The sequence below is a fragment of the Ambystoma mexicanum genome, chromosome 6p (assembly GCF_040938575.1).
Source record: "Ambystoma mexicanum isolate Mex_15411 chromosome 6p, UKY_AmexF1_1, whole genome shotgun sequence".
In the NCBI taxonomy this organism is placed as follows: Eukaryota; Metazoa; Chordata; class Amphibia; order Caudata; family Ambystomatidae; genus Ambystoma; species Ambystoma mexicanum.
In genome coordinates, this window is record NC_090935.1 from 573,542,967 (window position 1) to 573,569,507 (window position 26,541).

General features: G+C 47.1%; 1 protein-coding gene across 1 annotated transcript in view; it reads left to right on the forward strand.

Annotated features, from left to right (window-relative positions):
* SLC30A5 (solute carrier family 30 member 5) overlaps positions 1-26,541 on the forward strand; it is a 738,926-nt gene that overhangs the window by 703,694 nt on the left and 8,691 nt on the right. The gene's annotated exons all lie outside the window — the stretch shown is intronic.

Below are 26,541 nucleotides of genomic sequence, written 5' to 3' on the forward strand. Positions count from 1 at the left end.
CAGGGGATGTGAAACAATGAAAAACATAACCAATATTAAATACAATAAGGGGGGTGAACCTACTATGCCTTTTGAGCGTTCAGAACTTGCAAGTGCAGAAGGTACGGGGAATGGGATAGGTGCTGGGGTTCTCGTGGTTGAGCAACAGGTAAGTGCAATGAAGGTTAGTACAAGCCTCCAGGGTGGAGGGTGAGCCGAGGCAAGTGCTGAGGATAGACAGAAGCTGGGGGCGATTCAGTGTGGGAGGTCAGGGCCTCGAGGATGCATAAGGGCCCTGAACACCAAACAAACAACTGTGAGATTAGCAGAGGAGACAGGGGCGGGGGAGCTAAAGAGGAAAGTCTTAATGAGCTTCCGGAATTTAAGAAAGTCCTGCTCAAGACAACGAGGGAGAGGGAGGCTGTTTGAAAGAAGGGAGCCAGTTGAGGAAAGTGATCGGCCTCCTGCCCTCTGTTTAGCGAAATATTTTACACACAGAGTTGGTGCCAGAGGAATGCAGATGTCTAGAGGCGGAATATTTAGTAAGAGAGAGTTGCAGATGTTGTGGTCCCCGGCCACAGACAGCCTTGTGGATGATACAGAGCAATTTGAATTTAATCCGTGAAGCAACCAGGAGCCAGTGAAGACTTTTTAGGGCAGGAGAGATGCAGTCCCTGGGTTTGAGGCCAAGGATAAGTCTTGCTGCCCTATTCTGCATTAGCTGGAGGGGTTGCAGAGTGGAAAAGGATAGATTCAGGAGGAGGCTACGGCAACAGTCAAGCCTAGAGAGAACCAGGGCTCGGGTAACATTGAGCTTCTGGGGGAAGGTGAGAAAAGGTAGAATTCCGTTGAGAAGGAAGAGCTGAAAGTGGGACTTTTTGCCAATGTCCTGGGTGTAAGGGAGGAAGGAGAGAGAGAGGAGTTGAAGATGACTCCAAGATTTCTGGCTTCAGAAGAGGCAGCAGGGGGAGAGCCCATGGAGGAAGGCAGAGTGAAGGGAAGAAGGCGGGAGCAAGGGTCCCAATGGGAAGAATCTCAGTGTTTCTGGCATTAAGTCAGATCATTGGAAGTGCACCACGCCTGGATGGCAGAAAGGCAGTCGGGATGATGCAAGGTGCAAGAGGGTCAGCAGGAAGTTTGAAGAAGAGTTGTGTGTCGTCAGCATAACACTGGAAGTTGGGGGAGAAAGAGGAGCTGAGGAGTGCCAGCTTAGTAAGGTAGATATTAAAGAGCCAAGATGAGAGGGTAGAGCCCTGGGGGAAACCACAGGTGGAGAAGGAAGTAGGAGAGGAGGAGGTGCCCAGGATGACTTGAGAGGAGCGGTCAGTTAGGAAGGAGGTCGGCCAGTCCAGTGTAGTTGCTCTACTTTTTATAAAATGCTCTGTTGACATCAGGCACCTTGAAAACACTTAACAGGCTCTGTGCTGTCCTGTTTCGTTATTTGTACTTGAAATGCATATTTTAAGAAAAACAATCATAACGAACAGGGCTCCTAAATTTGTCTTCGAAAACTGGCTGGGATACTGTTCGGGCCACCAACTACTTTGCCGGCACCAAGAAATGGCCATTTGGTGCAATCATGCACAGAAACAGAAAGGTGTAAACACTCTGTAACCAACTGTACAGCCAGTTTTTGTCATCCTGGATTTTGGTTTAGAATCACTTTGAGATCCAGCCAACAGAACATTCCTATGCCATTGTACTGGGAGACCGCTTTCTGGGTTGTTTGCAGCACTTGCTTAAAGCTTAAGCGCACCATGACATCATGATCTCATTCAAATAGTTGCTACCTTAGTAGGCACTCAGGGCCCTGGCGATTGGGCGTGTGCATCATAAAGAATGGAAGCGATTTACAAAGAGATAGAATGGAGGTGTCACCATTCATCACAAACACAAGAGCTATGCAGAGGTGGACTCAGTTTTGAACTGCACGTTCACTGTATCAACTACACAACCATATGCAGTTCTAGTTTTAAGATTTGTTTTTTTGGTTTGTCATCACGACTACAATATGTGTGAAGTCTACACACGTCTCACAAATCCCATTTCCTAAGCTTCACATGTCAGCTTTTGTCCTTAGGTAAAATAAGTGCCACTGTAGAGGGTAATAGCATCAGTTAGCAACTGCCTCAATGGGGGTCAATTCAAATGTACTTCACAAGTTCTATTTATCCGACTACTCCAGTGCTTCTATTAAAGCACTTCCGAGAATGCTGGTAACCAGTATCCCCACAAGGCCTAGCAAAACCCTGAGGACAGTGCACTCTATGAAAGTCACCTATAGTAAGCTGGTAAGATGGCACTGCAGCTAGATTCCTATCCCAGTAGCACTACTCTGTATTTTAAGGTGTCTGCTGCAGAGATGTGTGTAGCCTGCTGGTTACAGGTTCTAATCGTAGTAGAAATCACTCCGCTCGTTAATGCGTCTGCTCCAGAGATACTGTCAATCACTTGGGCCCCAGAATGATTTCACACTGACCCGCTGGAAGCTTAATCTAGCTCTGGGTACTGACCCACTCTTTGCAATCCATTGGTGTCATCTGGGACACCCATCAGGGCAGAGCCTGTCCCCCAGCAGACCTTACTGTAGCCTAACACTTCACAGCAACTCTAATGCATTAAGCACCATCTGTACTGGTCTTTACATACCAGACAATGCTGGGTTTGATGGCCCCCTGATGGTTTGATGGTACGTTCGATTGTAAATGAAGAAAGCTCAACTGCACTTTTTGGAATCGGGAGACACAATCTTAGTTGATCCTAGTTATGGGCTCCTTAGATTTTGAGCGAATATCCAAAAGTGAATGGAAAACTACAGCCTTCGATGGGGAGTAACTTTCCATGAACCAACCACACAGTATCTGTGTAGATAGATTTCCAAAATCAACCCGGGTTGGGGGAGGTTTTTGGGAGGCCACCCTATTATATTTAACAGGGAGACACTGACATTTTAGCTGAACCCAATCAAGTTAAGTAGCAGAGCGGCAAGTCGTGGTCTCAGGAGGGGCATGAAAGTAGTCTAGGGCTACAATGAGTCCACACAGAGCAACACCAACAATTCAAGTTGGACAGTTAAGTACAACAATTGAATTCTTTATTAGGCCTTTAAAATACACACTAAGCAAGTAAAAACTTCCAGTCAATTATTTACACAGAAACACATATAATACAGATTTCTAAAGCTTGATCTGATTAGAATGACATGCTCTGCATTGGCCGACATCTAGTGGTAGGTGCAGAGTATTGTATGACTTGTTTTTGTTGATGTCGACTGGGCGTGTTCGTAATACTATCCCTATTGTGATGTGTACTGTACCCATGGGCCTTCACGCGTCGAGGTCCCTCGGATTGTTGTTTTTCCACGATCGTGGTTGGTCGCTCTATGCAGAGTTCCTTGGCTAACGCTGTTATTATTGAATTAAATTTAACTTAAACTTATTCGTTCGCAATCATTTGACGATCATCGCTCCTCAGTCATCTATTCAGCAACTTTCGAAAAACCTCAACAGTTTTCTAAAGCTTTCCAGAAGCAGTTCTTCACTTCATCTCAACGACTCGCTGGCTTCGGCCTACACCATGCTTCGGCCTACACCAGGCTTCGGCCTGTCACATTAGAAAAAGTAGGGGGACTCTTATACTTTTAACATTTTATAGAATGTCTCTTCACTCCCTTCTTATAAACATTGTATGTTGCTGCCTTTTTTAAACATCATGGTGAATACTACTTTTAAATTCTGTCCATCCTGTAGTAAGAAGTATCTGTGAAAAGATATGCATTGCATGTCAACCACTGCCTTCTGCGAGCCCACTCCAAAAAGCGCTGTCCTTCCTGTAAATTGTTTAAACCCGAAACATTAAACTATATACGTATGAAATGTTGGGCGACCTACACCATGCAGGCCGAGGCTTACTCTGATAACCCAACGGGTGCGGATGAAGAGTCTAATGAAGAGCAAAGAAGCTACGACACACAGTGACGCCAAAGACATTATGGGTTCTGCTGAATCCCATGTGCCAGTCCCCGCCTCTGATGAGCAGGCCAGCGGTCCTGTCATGGAGACCACAGTCTGCAACAAAGGTACAAATAAACGCTCCCACACTAAGGATACAACCCCATACCCATTTGTCAACTAAAAGGTCGAAACATAGATGCATGTTATAAGATAAAAGCATCACCGCTGATTCTAGCTGGACACGTCCTTTGTCCTCTGGGCCCTCGTCTTCAGGTTCGCTGCAAGACAAACATGAACAGACGTTAAGCGATACAAATAATACTACAGCGCATAAACGAAGAATACATTCGCGTGCTGAATGACATGCGTTGAAAATGAAAATCTTGGACACACTCTGATGGTATATTGAAACACACACAACACAAACGAGCTTCAAGTCACCTGCATCCTTAGAAGGTATCTTGAAACACACACAGTATACATCCACCCCATCTCAGATAGCACAGCAAGTTGAGCGCTCATTTTGATATTCGTGCGTAGTCTGCTGACGTAGGTTCGAATCCTGGCAGCGCCAGGTCATCCTTCTGAGGTTGATAAATTGAGTACCACACAGTGGGATAATAATATCAACTGTTAATGCAGCGCTTAGATACCTGTGGGTTTGTAGCGCTAAAGTTATTATTATTATCTCCTTTGTCTGAGGCCTTACAGTCACATCACACCCATCAAGCTGAATGTGATTCTATAGTTTTTTAAGATCAACATGGTCCAGAAGGTCAACATATAGGTGATCAAGGTGATGACCTGCAATGTTTTTACTTGTACCCCCACCCCGCCCCATGACCCGTGTTGTTCCATGTGTGCCCCCAACCCCTCCCAATGACCCTCGTTGTTTTTAGTTGTCCCCCCTCCCCATGACCCGCTATGTTTTTAGTTGTGCCCCCCCCATGACCCGCGTTGTTTATAGGTGTCCTCCCACCTCCTCCTCCATTGACCCTTGTGGTTTTCTTGCCTCCCACCTCCGTTGTCCTTCGCTCTTCCTTTTCTCCCCCCTTGTACCCTCTCTCTCCTCTCCCTGTCCTGTGTTGTCTCTGGTTTTCCCCCCCTCCCCTTTTGTCTACCCTTGTGGTGATTCCTGCTTCTTGTCTCCGTCCCCGCCCTTTTTATTTTCCTTTGACTTCCCCACTGTTCTACCTCTTCCCCCACCCCCTCCTTTGCTCCCTTCCCCCTTAGCACTTATGTTTTTCTAAATATGGCATCTCTGTCCTTTTTTAGAAAGCCACTTGTTCTTTCTTCCGCTCCCTCTCCCCCCCCCCCTTCCAGCACTATCTAAATCATTGGCAGACCTAGTAAAATAGTCGCTTGTTCTGTTCTCCTCCTTCTCACTCTTTCTAATCCCCCCCTCCCTCCCCTTCTCCTGTTTACTTTCCGGCACTACCTCTATTGCTGTTGGGCATAGTAACGTAGCCGCTTGTCTGTTTCACTCTCCTGCCCACCCCGCTTCCCATTCACTGTTTTTTTTGTTGCTCTTACTCTTCAGTTATGTCCGCCTGACCTATCTGTTGCAGCTTGTTTGTTCTCCCCTCCCTTCAGTTTCCCCCCTCCTACTGCCACCCCTCCAGCACTATCTGAATTGTCGTCAGGCATAGTAAAATTGACGCTCGTTTTGTTCCTCTCCTCCTCCTCCTCCTTTCAAATACCCCCTCCCCACCCTCCTCCTGTTTTACTTTCCGGCACTACCTCAGTTGCTGTCAGGCATAGTAATGTAGCCGCTTGTCTGTTTCCTTCTCCCTCCCTCCCCATCCACCTTAGCACTTGCACTATCTGAAATGTCGTCAGGCTGATTACGGTAGTTGATCTTCTGTTCTTTTCACATTTTAACTGTTTTCAAGGACTGAAAGAATGTACGTTGTATTTTTTCCCATGTTCCCTACCCTCCTTGTAGCGCTTTGAAACAAAATCAATCAATGATCAAGGTGACCATGTTTACGTTGATGATTATCAAGGTCAGTTTTATGATCAATATACACAAGATCAATATGAAGATGGTGATCCTGACATTTATGTTCTGCAGATCAGTTCAGGATCTGCCTATTACTGAATCCCTGATACATGACTAGATTCAGTCGTTTAAGATCCAGACTACAATACACAGACTTTGTCGATGACATCTTAGGGGAGAAAAAGTCTGTATTGCAGTTTATTGCCCTACTGCAATCAGTTGCTAAACGGATTCAGCCCTCTTTAGTTACTCCTTCCCTAACCAAGGAAGTTAACACCTGTATCGAGAAGACGTTTAAACTTGCGCCTACTGATCCCCTCTACCAGGAACGTCCTTTGGGGGTCGAGGCTGAGACCCATGGCATTTCCCCAGCGACTCCTGGCATGTTTTTGCAAACCCTGCTGGAGCTTGCATTTAAAAAATAATAGTTTTTTGAAAACAATAAACTATTTTAAAAAGCTCAAGCTAAATGATGCCTGTGGCCTGCCTCTGCCTGGGGGTGGGGGGGGGGGGGGGGGGGGGGGGGGGGTGTGTAAGGGGGATCCACTATGTCTGGTTTGGACTTGTTGCTAGCTCATGGTTGCCTAGCAACCCTGACCCGAGCACCGCCGCCCGCCTCAGTCCTCTTCACAGCCCAGGGGCGTGATGAACATGAAACTCAGACGGTGGAGATTGGTGCTCCTGCTAGTCTTCCGCCCGTGGAGGTGAGTCTGCCATTGGGGTCCGCTGCGCAGGGGGGCCCTCACCATTGGGCTGAAGGGGGGTCAAGTTAATCCAGGACTAATGATTAACAGGTGGACAGCGGGTTCGCACAGTGGCAGAAATCTGTGCATTCCCGGCATGGGTTAATGCAACAGCATGACCACATTGGAATCACGTGGAAGGATTGCAGGGTGAAGTGGCATGAAAACAAGACCTGTCTTTTTTACGGTTTACATTGTGTGTGGCAAGTTCTGTTTTTGGAGCCATGACTGTAGTGCTGCACCTTTAAGGGAAGGGCACGCGGCAGAGTGACGTTGCACTCCACTGCGTGCACTATAAATAAAGGGGGCGTTCCCAGCCGCGGTAGTGCGACCGGGGAGCCCGAACACCGCAGATGTCTCCGGCTGAGTCTGTGGAGGGTGTTTGGGGCTCACAGGCGTCACGAGCTGGGGGCACCGATAGACACCCAACAGTGGCGACGAGTCCGGGATGTCGCCCGGGCCCGGCGGTGAATACTGATTAATTTTTCAACGCGGAGCGGAAGAGGAGGCTCGTTCGTTCCATGACGCGGGCCGGGTGATTACTACGCACAGGCTGCCATTTTGACTGCTATGCAGTGGATGTTCACGGCGCTCCAGTAGGGCCCGTGATTGACATACAGGCATAATTATTGGACACAATGATGGCGGGCAGCTATATCTGCCTACACATGCCCAAATTTGGAATTTTTGATTTTTGGGCGAATTACACTGAGTGAAGGTGAGGTGCTGAGGGGAAGACTGCTGAGTCCTGCCTCATCCCTAGACCTCCCGCAGACTATGAGAGGTTTGTAATGTTGTCGGCCTGCCAGAAGATAGTAAAACCTTATGCTATGCTTCACTTGCCCATTTGCTCATTCTCATGGGGAGATTGATCAGTCCCTAAGAGTCCCTGTTGAGATTCTGTCTCCCTTTTTGAATTTCTTGTTTTGTTATAATTGCATTCATCTCCTTAAAGTGAAGTGCAGTTCGGCCTCTTTGTATCCCTGTAGCTTTTTCTGTAATTAATTTGTGGTTACTTTTACAATGCTCCTAAGACGAGCTTGTGGCAGCATAATTTTTCTACTTTGTTTTTGCAAATTTTACTGGTGCACTTTTGCATTTATCGTAAATGGCTACTAAGCGTGGTTAGCACCCTAAAATGGGTGTGCCACAAGTTTTTCGCTTAGCCTTCTCAGGTCAGGAAATGCAATATATATGGGGAGCCCTTTCCCGTGGGAAGCTGCTGCTTTCGCGGATTAAGGAACTGTTTGTGTGTGACCCTGGTTGTGGTGGCTGGGACTATCTGTCTAGATTACACATCCCGGTGACTGAATGTATGTTGCTGGGCAGATGTGGCCAGTGGCTATCCTTGGTTGGATACCCACTGCCAGTTTCAGTGGTGCAGATTACTTACCATTGGTGGGCTTGGACAGGTTCCTGCAGCCATTCAACAGATCATTGTTTGAGCCAAGTCCTCTACGAAAAAGAGCAGCCAGTTCACAACCGGAGTACAACCTCTGAAGCTGACCAGAACCAACTCCAGTAAAGTCCTGGACAAGCCCTGCTCCTCTGGCTGATCTTAAAAAGACCTTAGTCAGTGCTTTGACCATTGGACTGGTGAGAACAACCAGTCTCACCCTCTTCTTGAGGATCTGTTCCTTCGGAAGTGTCCCTGGACCAACCAGTGGACTGACCAGCCCTCCTGAGCTACATCGCTGCTGTTCCAAGTGCATCTGTGGAACTTGAGTATCTTCAACTTGTGTAACAAAGTACCTGTTCCACCATTTTCAGCCTTCTTGCATCAACAAAAGCTGTTCTGGGAATACTCCTTTGTTTGTTCTTTGAAGATCGCCTGTCACCACCTGATCTTGGTGAATCCCATTGCAAATCATCTCCATGCCCTGGAGATGTGCAGACGTGGTCTGCCCCACAGAGGTGTTCATCTTTTCTTCATTTGAATGTTCTCCTGGAAGCTGTGGAAGCTGTCTGGAACAGATTCCTAAGCAATGCGACTGTCAAAGTAAATTCTGGATCCGAAAGTGACATCTGCACCCAAGACCTCTGTGCTTGGTCTAGTCAAGGAAGGACCTGAAGACTGTGGTCCCAACAGAATCTGGAGCCTCAGCAGTGATCTCTGGAGAATGAGTCGGGGGTAAGTTAACATACCTGTTTCTGCCCCCCACTCCTCCTCAGGTTTGCAGGGTCCCTAAATCACTGTGCTCCCCATACTGAAATCTCCAGAACCCCCACGCTCTACCATCGCAGACATCACTGCCCGTAACAACAGACTAGGCACCAGGCTGCCCCTCACAAATAGCATTCCCCCAGCCAAATTTAACACCAAAACCTCAAAGAAACCAAAGACCCCCAAAGAGCCCGCCCCACTTTCCTTAAAAGGAGCCCTACTCAATGCCAGATCCCTGGCTGCACACCCCACTGAAATTGCTGACACCATTCTAACCCATGATCTTGACTTCCTTGCCCTAACGGAAACATGGCTACACGAGGCCTCAGGACCACACTTATCGCTAGCCATTCCTGTCAACTACTCCATCCTCAGAGCTGACAGACCTAATGGCAAGGGAGGAGGCGTAGCATTCATCTCCAAAACACCACTAGGCTGCAGACGAGTCACCACCCTATCTCTTAAATCATGTGAGTTACTTACAAACATCCCCCACAAGTACGATCACACTTCACCTTATATACAGACCCCCAGGCCCGCCTGGAACCTTCGAAGAAGACATTACAGCGCTCATCACTGAAAACTCCAAGCCACTAGCACAAATTATTATCCTTGGCGACTTCAATCTAGGCTACAATGACCCCAAAGACGCACCAGCTGCATCCTTAGCAAACGCCCTAACTGAGCACGGACTTGCTCAACTCAGTATCGCACCGACTCACCAGAAAGGCAGAATTCTCGACTGGATAGCAACTCTTAACTGCAACACTACCTGTAAGGACCCCCAACCTCTAACATGGACGGATCACTACCTTATCCCACTTGAAATTCACTTCAACCAGTCCACGCCTAAGAAATACCCCCTGGCACCATCTTGCCCAACCAGAAACAAACGCAACATCACTGCCGAAGCACTATTACCTCTGGTCCTACCTACCCTTAACGCTCTACCGGACAATGCTGACCTTAACCTCCTAGTTGACACCTTCAACAATTCCATGGCCACCGCCATCGATACCATTGCCCCTTTGAAACTACGCAAAAGTAAACCAATAAACCACTTGAATTCGTGGTACACTCCCGAACTCAAAATACTCCGGAAAAAGAAAGCTAAACTAGAACTACTATGGAAAACCAACCCATCACCTGTAAACAAATCCAATTTAAATACCACCTCTGCACTATACAAAAGTGAGATTATTCGCACCAAAAAAGATGCCTACAACGTTAGGATTAACCAGGCAGGTTCTTCCACTAAAGAATTATTTAAAATTCTAAAGGAGCTAGAAAACCCTAATCCCCTCCTAGACAACTGCTCAAAAGACAAACCGTGGTGCACTAGCATCCAGAATGCCCTCAACAATAAAATCACAGGGCTCCAGACCAAAATTGAGGACAAACGTCAACAACTCTTCAGCAACAAAACCACTAACCTTAGCTTAAGCCCACCAACACCGATCAAACCCAATACAGGCTTCACCTTTAAGAAAGTAACTATCCTAGAAGTCCAAAAAATCATCACTTCCCTAAAACCTTCTAATTGCAAAGGGGACAGCTGCCCCGCCCAAATAATAAAAGACGCTGCCAGAGACCTCTCCCCTTTCATCACTAAGCTTATCAACCTGTCATTTGCGAACAACTTTGTCGCCAACAACCTAAAACAATCTTGGGTGCTCCCCCTCCTAAAAAAACAATCCCTAGACCCAGCCATACCAACCAACTATAGACCCATCACCACTGTCCCTTTTCTGCTAAAAATTCTGGACAGAGTTGCCTACATCCAGATTCAGGAGTACCTGGAATCTAATCAACTGCTAGGGATACGTCAATCTGGCTTCAGACCTCAACATGGAACTGAAACCGCTCTGGTTGACCTCAAAAGCCAGATTGACGAAATCAAAGACAAAGGCAATGCAGCCATCCTACTTCTCTTAGACCTCTCAGCGGCCTTCGACTTAGTCGACCACGAAATCCTATGCAACCACCTATCTATCGCAGCCCACTTCACCTCCTCTGCCTCCGCATGGATACAATCCTTCCTGGCGAATAGAACCATGCGAGTCTTCTCAACTACAGCCGCTGCTGACCCCATCCCCATTACCTGTGGAGTCCATCAAGGCTCCTGTGTCTCCCCCACCCTGTACAATATATTTACGAAGCCCCTATTCGACAAACTGGACCGTCTGGGTGTCACCTACACCAACTATGCAGATGACACCCAGATCCTCCTCACCATCTCAGGCAACTACAATGCGGACGTCTCCCGGATCAACGAAATCTTCTCCATCATTCAGGCATGGATGGCCACCCACGGCCTCTGCCTGAATGATGAGAAGACGGAGCTTCTGCTGGTCGGCTCTCCTCATAACCTGTCTAAACTCAGTCCTAGCTACAAGAATATTATCATTGACGGTTACACCATCCCTATTGCTAAAAGTGTGAAAACCTTAGGCTTTCACCTCGATGCCAACACCAACCTCTCCAAACAAATCAACTCAACTGCCTCGGCCACCGCCTATACGGGCAAGCTAATCAGGGCTAGCAGACCCTTCCTATCCCCCGACAGCTGCCTCACTCTGGCCAGAGCACTCATTCAATCCAAACTAGACTATTGCAACAGCCTGTACCTAGGAGCCAACCTATCCGTAACTAACAAACTCCAGGTTCTTCAGAACAATGCTCTGCGTGCAGCACTGAACATCCCATGGCGTGCGCACATCTCCACTACCAGGAAAGCGTGTAAATGGCTCTCCATACAGCAAAAAATCGACCTCAAAACTATTTGCCTCACCTACAAGGCCTTAAATAACCTAGCCCACTGTACCTCTCTGACAAATTCACTCTAAAATCCACACCCAGAACCACCAGATCGTCCAACTCCCTATGCCTGTTAGTGCCCAGATTTGCCTTAAAAAGAGCAGGAGGCGCCAGCTTCACTGTACTAGCCTCCCAACTCTGGAACACCCTACCACTCAACATTAAAACCACTGAGTCCTTCCCTATCTTTAGGAAACTTGTTATAGGCTGGTTACTGAACAAAGAGTAGCTTTTAACCTCATCTCGAAACTCTAACAGCCGTAACCACACCTGTATTATAAGTAAATTGTTGTACGTTGTAAAACTATTTGATGTACTTTGTAATTGTAAATGCTCTTTGTAACTTGTTGTACTCTGTATCTGTAAATGCTTATTTTACGCCTGTAACCGATTCCTTAAGCGCCCTTTTACCCACGGGTCCGGAGCGCTCTACAAATAAATAAACAAACAAACAAAACAAACAAACTATTTCCTGGCTTTGGTTGGTGGAGGTCTGGTCAAGGATCCCTTACTAGACCTATTCTAGTGTGTGGGATGGAGCAAATTTACTTACCTAAACTTTAACTAACATTATGACTATTTTAATCATAACCAGTGGCATTGCCAATCTCATGGTTTTTCGTTTTTTTAAAGCATTTTTTTAAACCTTTTATTTTTTATTTTTCATCACAACACATGTCTTACATTCTTTAAGCATCTTTCAAAAGTAATTCCACAGCCTGTAAACTCGCAAGTACATAAAACTCAATTACAGCTTTGTAACATTAACCATAATTCACCAGCACTGCTCTGTATTTGTACTCTCATTGTTAAAACCCTTGCCGGCCACCCCTTTCCCGTACTGTGAAGAAAGTCCACCCTCTAGCCACCACATGGGGGTTGCAAGTCCGGGTTCAATTCCAGTTTATCACAAGCCTCATGCCACACTGAGTATCTCAGCTGTGCAGTTTCCCTTGAGTACCTCAGGACATTCAGATCCATTTCAGCCCTGACCCATTTACGAAAGGCTCTTCGCCAGTCTCCCATCTTGGGGCCCTCCGCTGCCTTCCAGGCCATGGCAATCGTTATTCTAGCCAGCAGCAATCCGAGTGCCAGAACCTTAACTACCCCCTTGCCTCGTCTGCCCTTCCCACGTGGCATGAGCCCCATCAGGCAGTGTTTGATCGATAGCTGAACCCTTACCGCAAACATTCCAGACAGCTCAGAGCAGATGGCCTCCCAGAAGCCCACCACCCGGTCGCATTGCACCACATGTGTATGAACATGCTGATCTCTCTTCCACACCTCCAACATGTTGAGTCCACCACTCAAACTACAGAAAATGTGTGCGAGCAGACGGATGAGCCGCCTTAAATTCCTGATACGTAATTGCTCTATCGCTTGTATACAAATCATCCACAATCCCAGCCCTCCCTGGTTGCCCATCCGCCTCCCTTACCCTTCTAACCCTTATCCCCTTTAACCTGCTGCAACCCAGAGGCAACACCAGTAGAAAGGGAAACCTCTGTCCCACCTGCCCCGGATAATGGTTCCCATCGGTGTGAGAAGACCTCCCAGCTTCCTTGCTCGCCCTCCCAGTACTGGCACTCGCCTAGGTTCTGACTCCTTTATAATCAAAAAGTAGTGATGCAGCCTTTGTGCAGTTGGGCAAACCAGTCCCCCATGTGCTCTAAGGTTGATGCTCAACAGCATCCCCTGAAGTCGGGTGCCCCAATCCCCCCTTTGCCTGCCAAAGGCTGTAAAGTGCTCTGGGCAATCCTCAGGGTGCCCCCCTTCCATAGCAGTCTAGGTAAGGTGCTGTGTAGCAAACGGAAGCAAGCAACCTTCAGCAACATCGGCATAACCTGGAAAACGTACAGTAATCTAGGCAGTATGATCGTTTTAACTAAGGCCAATCAAGGAGATGGGAACTTGATCCAAAATTCTTTTAGCCTCTCAAATGCTACCTTAAGTCTCCCAACATTCTGCTTGTACACCCAATATGTACTAACCATTATCTCCAGATATTTCAATCCTATGATCGGCATTTCCGTCCCGAAATGCCCAAGTCCTTTGTTGGCTCCCCTGGGCAACACATACACAACCGATTTGGATTTATTAACTACCAGGCCGTTTAACCCCCCCAAACTCCTTGATTGTTTGCATGGCTTGCCCCAAGTTCAAGTCTGGCTTCTGAATATATAATAGCATGTCGTCTGCCTAGAACGATATACATTTTTTTAAATTTAACGTATTTAGTTTGAAAACAAACTTTTACATTTATGATTCTGAATATCGCGAAATATTCATTCAGCTTCATGATTGATGTCCAAAATTGCATTATCATGATGATCAATTTGATATTTTTGCCGGAGATTATTTGGAGCCAAATTTCTTCACCTCCAAAAGGTGTTCTAGGATATTTCATCATACTGGCAAAAAGAGTCCTGCGCTCTGTACTCCAGAAGGATGTGGTATATCGTCTCTTCTTGGTTTCTTTGTTCACAGAATCTGCAAAAATGTTCTTCATTGGGTATTTTCTTAATGACTGCAAGATACTCTCTGGTGTGCAGAACATTAAGACAGTGTCGGAAGTATGTATCTCAAATTGGTTTAGAGGGAAACTTTTCTAAGTAAGGAAGTAGTTTGTTCACTGCTCTTGATTCGAGTTCCGGAATAATGTTCATTTTGTACATTGCTTTTTCTTGAATAGTTTGAATCCAGTCGTTCTCCTTGAGCTTCTTTTTCGCCTTTGTGGGTCTATTGATCAGAGTCTCGAGTTGTATGTCGTATCGAGTGAGCAGGGCTTGACCGGCTTCTTTGCATGCTCTCAGCGTGGGAGAGATAGGAGTCTCTTTGGTTTGCATGAGAATCCTTATTGCTGGCTTGTCGTCATTATTGACAATTTTACGGGATATGTCTAGCTGCTTCTAGTTTTGAATGGATTCGAGTGACTGTAGGGCTAGTTCGTATCTTATCCTTGATGTCGGAAAGGCGGGGGCCCAATGATAGGACTTTGCGCCAGAATATGCCTTCGACCAACGGCCAGATGTTTCTCGAGATGTTGATTAGGCTTTCACTCCCATATAGTAAGAAATGCAGTTGCCTTTTGCCTGTAAAAGGTTATCACTGGTCTCATTGTATAGGCGCCATATTTTCTGTGAATAATCAGGGCCAGCCTGGGTATGGTAAGTGCTTGGTGCTTTAAATGGAAGAACCAGCTCTGTTCCACCTGTGACTGATTGAGCCCTATACCAAGATATTTAATCTCCTTGACTGCCTCAATTATTTTCCCTTCTAGGTAAACCTTGAGAGACTTAAGTTGTTTTTGGTACACTGGCCCAATGACATTGCTTACGTTTTGCTTGCATTGATCTTCATGTCATTTTTTTTAATGTAAGCATCCAGATTGTCCAAGCTTTTTTGGAGACCAACTTTAGTCTTATCCATGAGCACAATGTGTCAGCATATAATATGTACGGGATTAGAGTCACATTCAGTCTCGGAAGGTTGGTGGGTGGGGGCGGGCCATTTCCAGCTATGTCGAAAAGGTAGAATTTAAAAAGGATGGCAGCCAGAGGGCATCCTTGTTTCAGTCTGTTGGTAGTTTTTATTACTGAAGATAGGGCGCCGTCTTTGTTCAGGCGGATTCAAACAGTGGTATCACTGTAAAGGGCTTTAATAGGATGCAGCAATTTGCACAGGCATTTTTCTACAATATACAGTGACTGACCCCTTTCTCCCCCATTTGCAAGCCCATTTCCTTGTGCCTGCGACAGAACACCGTTCCCAGAGGTTCGATGATCAGAGCAAATATCAGCAGGGAAAGCGGACAGCCCTGCCGCGTCCCCCTACGCACACACCACAAAGTAGATATCACCCCATTCACCTGCACCCTAGATGTCGAGCCTTCATAAAGTAGCTTCACCCACTTAATGAATCTGACCCCCAGTCCAATCCTCTCTAAAACCATCCACTGAAAATCCCAAGAAACCGAATCAAATGCCCTGTACAAGTCCAAACTGACCACCGCCGTCCTCTCCTTGGTATGTCTGTCTGTCCAAGACCAGAAATAGATGTCTCAGGTTATCCATAGTAGCCCTCCCTGGGATAAACCCAGTTTGTTCAGGGTGGACCAAGGTCTGCATAACCAGGTTCAGTTGACCTACCAACACATTGCGCAAGATCTTAACGTCCACATTTAACATGACTCGGACTCAGTCGGATCCCTCCCATCCTTGGGCAAGGCGACTACCAGGGTCTCTAGCATGGACAATGGCAGACCCTCTCTCGACCTAGCTTCCAGGAAAACTTCCAGTAATCTAAGGGCCAGCATATTCACGTATTCATGATATACTTCAACTGGGATCCCGTCCATCCCAGGTGTCTTACCTGGGGACAGATCACGGATTGCTCTCGACGCCTCCTGTACATCCACCTCACGTTCCAGCTGCTCCCTCTGCTGATCATCCAGACATACCAGCACAGCCTCCTCTATCCAGTGAGTTGCCTGCTGTGCATTAACCCCTCCTTTTCCTGATACAATTCAGCATAGAAATCTCTCAATGCAGCACATATCCCTTTATTTGTGGTAACTGACCCATCTAGGCCGCGGATCCCCTCACACCACTGTGTCCCCCCTTCTATTCTAACCAACCAGGCCAGCAATTTACCAGCCTTCTCTCCTTCGGCATGTTGCAGAGAGACATACTCTGCATAAGAGTGGGCGTTAAACGGTTCCCTTGCTTCATGTAATTCTCTCCTAATGGCATTCACCTCATCAGGCAGGGCCCTTGCCAGTTCCTGGTCCGGCCGTGCCACTTCCCATTTGAGGCCTCTAATTTCCTCTGTGCGGGCTCTAGTTGCTCCCACACTAGTCGATATACACAGTGCCCTTATCTTCAGGGCTTCCCATTCAGTAGATCTACGTGCAGTGGTGTCCCAATTATCTTTAATAAACTGATGAATGCTGTCCCCCCAGTGAAGCCCTGAATTCAGCATCCTCCAGCATCTGATTGTCAAACTTCCACGTCGGTATGAGCGGGCAAACCTCTCTACGACCCAGCTCCACCAAGAGAGGCGAGTGGTCTGTCAACCAATCCAAACACTCTTCCCCCAGAAATGCGGAATCAATTTGTGAATGAGATCCGTGGACCGCAGAGAAGTAAGAGTAGCTACACTCCACCCCCTGGAGCTCCCTTCAGGCGTCTCTCAGACATAGGTCATCAACCACACACGCCAGAGTTTTCATTGCCGCACCAGTCAGCATAACCGCGGCACTAGCCTCATCATTCATGCCATTCAGTACACAATTGATGTCCCCAAGCCACAGGTGGCAGACATCCCTACGATGCACCAGCAAGTCCTGCATGTCATGAAAAAACTCTGACCTAAATTGTCCCAAGCAAGAACAATGGTGTCCCCAGTAACTCCAAACCAGCACTCCCCTGCCGTAAGTAGAGAATGTAGTGCTAACCACCACCCCCTCCACTGAACACCCTGCAACCCGTGTGCATCCAGATGAGTCTCTTGAAGTATGGCCACGTCTATTTTGTGCCTATGCGGGTACGACTGGATCTTGCCCCTTTTAATAAAATTATTCAGCCCTCTCACATTCCAACTGAATGACCTTATCTTAGCCATTCCGTGCAGTGAAGGATTTTACAGGCAAAATCAAGCTCTAGAGGACTATTTGATATTTTGAGGGACTTTAAGAGCAAACCTCCCCCCAAACCTGCACCGTCTAAGGACTCTGCCTGGTGCCAAATAATTTGACACCTTTACTGCTAAAGTTGACTCACATTTGCAATCCAGCACATCTTACAAAGGCCTGACTGGTATCCCGAGGCCGCCCCCAGAGAGCACAGGACTCCCTTCTATCCCCATCGCCAAATCTCAATCGGCATTCTCCTTCTCTCCGAGTACTGTGGCCAAAATCACCCAGATCATATCTAGCATGAAGCCTACCTCATTGAAAGGTGATTCTTGTCCCTCAAGGCTTCTGGTCAGCTGCCTTGATATCCTATGCCCCTGGGTGACTAAACTTATTAACCTGTCCTTTGATGAAGGGTGTGTCCCCCTCCATCTTAAAGAAGCATTGATCACCCCCCTACTCAAAAAAGACAACCTTGACCCCCTTCAGTCATATCTGCAATTTCAGAAATTCACTGAGGAAAACAGCATTTTGGGCCCCAGGGCATCTGGCTTCATAGCTAAACATGATATAACATCTACTTCCTCTCACTTCTGGCGATTCTTGATGACTTGTGTGTCCTGTACAAACTATGCACATGACAATCGGGTCATCCTAAAACTCTCAGGCATCTACTCCCAGGATTCGCATGCCATGAATTCTATATATTCCACCATCCGTTCCTGGATGGCAGCGAATTCAATACCCTTAACTCGGAGAAAACCGAGATCCATATCACTGCGTCCAGCCATATGCTAAAGAAACAGGCCCCAGAGTATGCTAATGTTTCCATCGCCAATACAACTATACCGGTCGCCATGAGCCTTCAAAACGCTGGGTGTTACGTTGGATGATGAACTTAACATGAGGCAGCACGTCGCTAAGACTTGTGCATCATGTGGGCTCTTTAACAAACTCCTCAGCCACATTCGCCCCTTTCTCTCATAGAAAAATATGTCTCTACTGGCCTCCTCACTAGTCGACTCACGGCTTGACTATTGTAACAGTCTCCTGGCCGGCACCGCCCAGTCCAATTTCTCTGCTCTTCAAGTGACCTAAAACTGGGCAGTAAGAGCAGTTCTAGGTATTCCTAGACGACATCACATCTCTGAGGCAAGAAGACAGCTGCATTGGTTGCTTGTGAGGCAAAGTGTGAGATCTTGACCCTAACTCACAAGTGCCTGACCCATGAGGCGCCCATCTACCTTGCAGAACGTCTGAAGCCATATCTACCCTCGCGCTCCTTTAGATCACAGGACCAGGCCAGAATAGTTCAGCCTATATTCCGCCTGGCTAAGTACGGGTGGACAAGCTTTGATGGCTTGGCCCCTGTTATCTGGAACACTATCTCTCCTGAACTCCTGAAAATCCAAACTACGACCAAGTTCAAAAAATTGCTGAAAAACCTTCCTTTTCAATGCACTCTTTATCTAAAGTCAACCTCCCCAAAGAGCAGACAAGTGATCCATTAACCAACAACATCCCAGTCCCCCGCCGTCCCCATCCTCCACCAGGCATCATACCCCCTCCAACCCCTCTCAACAAGACCCTTCAAAACTGCTGGTCCCCCCTCAACCCCCATTTCCGACCAACAAGGCCAGTTACAGCGGTAGAGCTAGAACACTGGTGGGTCACTACCCCAGCGCAAGTACTGATATTGTGCCCCTCAAATGCCCACAGTGATCCAAACCTGTTAACACATTGCGCCTCCAACATTTCCCAATGCCCCCGACCCCACAGAGGTAAGAAATTGTCCTACAACACGGAGCAACACAAGTTCGATCCCCGGGTCCGCGCTTAGAAACCTCTGGTTATTGAGCATGTTATAAATAACCAATTACAATTACCCAATGTCCCATATTGCAGCCCTCAGCCATTGTTGTTCACATCAATTAGTCCTGTTCTGCCAACTGTCACCACATCAAGGGCACAGCTGCAGTCAGGGCTGGCCGGCCTCCGCTCCCTTCTTCTTTCGATCATGCCATCGCTAGACATGCAAATTCTCCCTGTGTTGTCGTCTGTTGTCGATTTCCCTGGATGGGGAGGGGCGCTCGCTCCACTCATGCCCCATCCTCGGCCACCATGCTGGATGGTCCCCTTGTCCCCATACTCAAACTCCGACCAGTCCCATACCTTGGCCGGATGTTGAAAAAAGTGGGATCAGCCATTTGCGAGTACCTTTAAATTCACAGGAAAGAACATATATTTCAGACCCAGGTCTCTGAGCCTTCTCCTCACACCATCATAAGATCTGCGCTGTTTTTGCACCTCTTGGGTGAAAATGGGGTAAACCATGGTACGCATACCCCCCAGTTTGTAAACTGAGGATCTGTGTGCATCTTGGAGAATTGCATCGCAGTCTCTGTAGTTCAGCAATTTTGCCACAATTGGTCTCGGAGGAGCACCAACTGGGGACTGTCCTCCCTGCACCCTGTGTGCCCTCCCAAAAGTAAACCACATAGACAACCCATTGATCTTCAGCACATCCATGTAGAGACATTCCAGATACAGTTACATACTGGGACCCTCCTCGCCTTCCACGATTCCCAGGATCCTTATATTGCTACGCCTGGATTGGCCCTGAGCATCCTCCGCCCGATTCTCAAGAGCTCTCGTCCCCGTTGCAAGCGCATTAAATCTAGCCTGCAGTGTCATGACTGCATCTTCAACTTTGCCCACCTTTTTTCCGTTTCTGTGACTCTCACCCATCTTCTTGAGGTCTGCTCTTACCAATGGTAACTCCACTGTCAGTCTGCACCTTGTCAGAGGAGCTCCTCGAGTCTTGAATGGCCGCCAGTAATTGTCCCATGGTAACCGTCTCTTCTGGTGGAGCTGGGATGGAGTCCACATCAGTAGGCATTTTCCGTTGGGCTTGCTTGTTCCTACCACCCATGTACTGCTCCAATTTTTGTTGGCCCATCACAATTTTCAAGTAGGCCTCTATCTCGTGCAGTGGCCGGCACCCAAAGACGATATCCCGAGGATCCCCTCCCCCCTGCGCGGTCAAGCCAGGGAAGTCACCAGATGGGCCATTCACAGATAGAACATGTCCTGCACCTCCAGTCCCACCAGTCAGGGGGAGCGCAGCTCGTTGGCCTAGGCAGCCCTAAACGATGACCACAATGCAGTGCTCGCCCAACAGCCCTGAGCCAGGTCTTCGCTCTCCAGGCTCCTAGCTCTGCCCTTCCAGCAGCGTAGGACCAGTCATCCCACTACTACTCACCCTATATCCGCAGTGCCGAGAGGCCACCATGCAGCACTAGTCTAGTGCAATACCCTCAGCATCTCACCAGTGAAACGTAGCTCCACCGCCTCACTTAGCCACAGATGCAAACTTGGGATATGAGGCGGCCAGAAAGGCATCCTCTAGCACTGCGCACCGAGCCTGGCAGCCCTAGCGCGTGAGATTCCCCCACCACCGGGGGTCCGTGGTATCCGATCTCAGTGCCGCCTCAACTGAAGTCCAGGGCTCCCCCCGCCTCACCATTAGGGGCCAGATGTTCAGTCCAGCTCCACAGTGGGCTGCCCACACGTCCGCCCAGGGCCACCTGGCACCCAGCGGGAGTTTCTGTGACTGCGGGGATCTCTCTGTGCTGCACTCCTCGGGTCACCATTCGTCGTGATCATCTGGCAACACCAGGCGCTGGCCGCACTCCAGTCCCTGCTTCTCTGCCCGCCTTCAAAACTCCTCAGAGCCCAAAGCAATGCCGATGCCTCGCAGATCGGAGCTAGAATGCTGGCCTCAACTCGCCAAGCCTCACTGATGTGGGGGATCACGCATCCATTGAATGCTCCGCACTTCGCCAGTCGGGTGCAGCAGCTGACACGCCACAGGGACAGGATATTATCAGGGTTTACAGGGCGCCCGTGCCAAGCCTTACAGAGCTCACAGACAGTCATGTTGGTCGGGCTTTCTAGCACCTCCCGTGTTCATGGTTATTCTTAAGCAACCTTTCTATTTCTAATGCATCAGAGTACTTATCTGTGTTACACTGGTCATTGAATCCACTGCTTTCCTATATCGCCTATGGGTACATGTTTATGACATGCATTACTTACCGTAATTGTATTTCTGATGCTTGTAGCTGCTTAGATTTACGTGCTTTGCATAGGGTGACATCTAGTGGTAGATGCAGAGTATTACATTACTTGTTTTTGAAGTTTGAAAAGGTACGTCGACTGGGCGTGTTTGTGATACTATCCCTAGTGTGGCATGTGCTGTACCCACAGTCCTTCACATGTCGAGGTCCCTCACATTGTCTTGTTTCTGACATGAGGGAGCATGAAGTGTATGAATGAGCACAGGAAAGCAAAGAAAAGGGGTAAGATGTCTATGTACCTTCAACTCCAAGAGGGGAGGAAGGGTGGGAGCATGTGAATCTAAGCAGATACAAGCATCAGAAATACAATGACGATAAGTAATGTATGTCTTCTGAGGTTTGTGGATCTGCTTAGAATCACATGCTTTGCATAGACAAGCGAGCACTACCTGGTGGTGGGTTATTAGAAGGTACAGCGGTAAACCGATGTTATAACACCGCCTGACCCACATGTGACTCTCTCCTTGAATGAGCATCTAAGCAGTAATGATGTGTGAATTGAACTTCATGTAGCTGCTTTGCAAATGGCATCTAAAGGTACATTTGCAATAAAGGCCATAGTAGCCCCTGTGCCTCGAGTAGAGTGTGCTCTGGGTGTGAAAGGTAAAGTTTTCTTGGCCAGAGAATAACACATTTGTATGCATTTGACAATCCTTCTAGAAATAGCTGTTTTAGAGACAGGATCTCCTTCTCTACCTGCAGATATGGAAACAAAGAACTGATCTGTTTTCCTTATTGGCTTTGTTTTGTTTAAGTAGTACATTACAGCTCTCCTAACATCTAATGTATGGAGACTTTTCTCTGCTGAATTAGTTGGATTCTGTAAGAAGACTGGAAGCTCTATGGATTGGTTAACATGGAACTTTGAGATATGTTTAGGAGAAAAACGTGGGTGTTTTCTAAGAATCACTTTGTCTTTATGAATAATAACAAAAGGATCTTAAACTGAGAGGGCTTGCAGTTCACTGACCCTTCTTATCGATGTAATGGCGACCAGAAACAGTCATGTAAGTTAGGTGCTTAAGACTGGTTTTATGCATTGGCTGAAAAAGTGGGGAGGGGGCATGTGTTTAGAAAGTAAGACATTTAAGTCACATCTGGGAATCGGTTATGAAATGGGGGGGTGTAGGCTTTAAACCCCTTCCATAAATGCCTTAACTACTAGTATCTTCCACCATGACACTTTAGTTTGAGAGGTGGTTTATGCTGAAAGAGCTGCTAAATGAACTCATGGGGAATTAAATACTAATCCCGAGTCTAAAAGGTAAAGCAGATAGAGTACTATATGTGAAGGTAAGCAGTCAAAGGGGTTGATGCTGCCTGTTTTGCACTAAATTACAAAGCGTTTCCACTTGTTGAAATAGCAGTGCCTTGTGTTGGGTTTACGTGCTTCCCTTAAGATGTCCATACATTTTTGTGGCAGGTTTAAATGTCAAAACTCTCTGACTTCAGGAGCCAAGATGCCAAGTTCAGTGTTTTTGGGCATGTTTAGAGTCTGATCCCTTGATATTTGGATAGCATGTTGTAAGGGCACAGTAGGTGACTAGTGTACAGAGCGACATCTTGAACATGTGGGAAAACCATGGTTGTCGTGCCCACTAAAAACCAGCTCCACCCAACATGGCCTACTGCTTAGCTTAACTTGGTGGTTGGGATTTGTAAGGAACGCTTTCTCTTTTTAGCAACTTTCCCTCCATTTCGATGAACCCCCAAACTTTTTACTTTTTGTTTTTGTACTGTCCTGACTATCCACTGAAGTGAAGCCTTCAGCTTCACTCTACTGCACATTCTCCCATTGTTATGGGAAACCTGACCAGTCATTAAGGCTGTCTGTACTGGGAAACTATGCTTCCCTTTTCTTTATGCATGTTAACTATTGTTTGGGTAACTTTGTATCATTGCACAACGAATCTTAAAATGCAATGTAATGGGGTTTATTTTGTATGGCCCTAGACTACACTCAAAGGGATCTGTTGGTTACTTTGGGTGTGCCTAAAGACAAGCTGGTTGCAGCAGTTGCAGTTTTACTATTTTTGCAATTCATTTGGTTAGCATTACTGTGTTTACTGCATTTGGCTACTAACTGTGGCTAGTGTCACAACATGGCCGTGCCACAAGGTTTTTACTTGTTCTTTTGGCCATCTTGTCCTGTGGCCTTCTTCCTGCCTTGCCAGGTCAGGAAAATCCTTTTATGGTCATGCACTGCCCGGGAAAGCCTTGGTTTTCATAGCGTCGTGCAAGGCCATGTATGTGGGTTCCCAGGAAGTGGGCTGGGATTGTCCGGTCCCAATCCACATACTAGTGCCTGTATGTCGAGAGAGTATTCATGAGTTTCACCATCAATGGTCTTGATTCGATCGCTGTTGGCGTGTTTGTGAGGGGCAGATCTTCCATTGGGTGAACTGAGTTTCTGTCTCACCTGAGTTTATGGATAAGAGGAGGAGTCCTGCAGCCATGCATCAGAGATTCTGGAGAGATCCTGCAAGGAGCTTAGTATCCTGCCCAGCTGTGAAGACATGTGGACCTTCTTAAGAAGGTCTGGCAACCTTTGCTGCAGTCCCAGTGGAGCCCTGACTGGCTGGTGATCTTTAGAAGGCCTTCAGTGATACTTCGACCCTTGGAGTGGTGGGACCAACCATTCCCGACGTCTGCTCGGTGCCCAGCTATCTGGAGTTTTCGGAAGCGTTCCTGGAACCATACGGTGGACTGAACAACTCCAGTTTGGGCTTTCGCGATAGAGGCATTATGGTTCTGCGTTTTGGCTCAGAACTTTCAGGACCCTCAGCTTATACTACAAGAGTCCCACCTGTGAAATATTGGCGTTCCAGCTTCAGCGGGACCTGAGATAGGCGGCTGACTCTGACCGAGACATTTTTGTCCCTTTCTGTCACAGTGCAAGGGTGACAATTGTCGAAACCGGCTCTCCCGCGTCTGTTCTACTGCCTGGAGAAGTGCTTTATTGATGGAAGTTGCATTTATCGGCCGGAGCAGGTTGCACCTGTTTCTGTGTCCAACCGGGACATCTCTTGCACATGCTACTCCTGGGCTCTGGTGTCCAGAACCAACAGCGGGAAACCTGACCTCTGATGACCTGCCAAGTGTGAAGAGAAACTGGAGTACTGGGGATGAGTTACAGTAATACATACCTACCCCACCCCCCTATCCCTACCTGTAAATGTTTGAAGACTTTTAAAGGTTTTGCCTTTGTTTTACTTTGGTAATACTTGTAACGAAAGACTTCTGAAAGCTGGGGACAGTTTTATTTACTAAAATAGATACTTACCTGATGGGTGGAAATGATTTCCCATCCACAAGACCCTCCGCCTAATCTTTTCATGGCTCTCGAAACTACTGTAAACTTCGTGAACTTTCAGGACACAAGACCCTAGTCAATTTAGGCTTGGACTTCTAAAGTTAAGGTTGAATTCTTGTGGACTGCCATTGCATATCTAACCATTGCCTTTGCGCTCAAGATTGAGGGTTGGGGTTTTTGGGGTTAGAGTGCACTGGCTACTGGGGCTTTATATATGTATTTTATTATGAGTGTTGTGTGATATTATTACTTGCTTATAGTCATTTGTATAGTGTTTGCTTGGCCATAAATATATATAGTATTTGTATAACTACTTTTCTTATTGTAATCTTTGGTTAATTACCTTGTGGACTCATTGTGGACCCTTTGCTAGGCTCACCCCATTCTGAGACTTAGCCTTGACCACTCTCCATACTACCTTAATTGGTTTGGCTACAGCTCCCAGAGTTGTCCCTGTTAACAAACTAGTTTGGCCTCCTATACATCTGTCCAACAGGCCAGAGTATAGAAATACAGTCTAACAAGATTCAACAACGGCTGCAGAGATGGGCCTATCCCGCTAGCAGCAACAAAGTAGAAACCGAAGAGCATTTCAAGGGGGTGGAGCCCACTGATCTTTGTGAAACATTACAGACTTAATGAATTTTAAAGAAAGAGGCTTGTTTTGAAACATTTGACTTTCTTGAAGAAATGCCATCCAGTTTCCTTTCGTTAAAATAGGTGGCTACATTGAACTACTAGTCTAAGAGAGGTCATACTAGTCTGCCTTCCCCAGTACTGCTAAGAAGGTTCCAAGTGAACCAGCAAGTTCATTTTTCCCCAGGAGAGGAAGGTTCATACTTGGAGAAAGATCGGTTGAGTCCCAAGTTATCTGATGGGAGAGTTGGGGTATTGGGTCCAGGCTTGGGCCTCGTGTACTTATCATTCATGTTGTAAGTTTTCCAAGCTGCACATTTACATTGGTTCTACCCTAGAGCCATTCTAAAAAATAAAACCACCTTCAACCACTGGCCACACTTGCCTGTCAAGTCATTGATCCAGGTCGACGTATGTTGTAGCTGTAGAGCTAAAGTGGTGGCTGCCACGTACTATCATATAGCATCATGTTTCTACAGGACAATCGCAGGTGGCCCAGTGTATTAAGAAAAACAGAAGAAGCCCCTTGATAGCCACATGTGAAATTATAGCATTTTCCACAGGATTCCCAACCAGGACCCTGCACAGAGCTGATACCCTCCTCCCTGCATGTATAGGCCTGGGTCTGTTGTGGACACAAGTCTGAATGCAAATTGGAGTAAAAAAACATTGAGCATAATTACTCATTGGTGATGTCCATCTTGTGGTTACAATCTTCCCAAGGCTCTAAAAGTGACAGTGTACACGTCCTTAAAAGGCCAGAGCTACTGAAATCTGAATGAGACTGTGAACTGACTATTGTACCAGTCCGCAGACAAGACTAGCCACTTGGTGGAGCGGGCATTCCCAGGCAGCAAATTGTTCTTTGTACCTGGAGACCATGCTGGCTTTTCATTCTCATACTGAGAACCACATACAGATCTGATTTGCCCATGTATCTCAGTCCTTACCATCTTAGGCCTCTTTTCTGATGGCCATGCAATTGCCATAGGAATATCACCAAATGGGAGCTTCAGCAATGGTAATTATAGATCAGTTATGAACAATTGCTAACTAAAGTACCGAATACAATGAACACATTGAGATTAAATACCAGACTAGACAAACGTGTGCCCCAGACTATAGCAGACCTCTTCTTGGTTTGCATAAAGCTGCATTGTTGC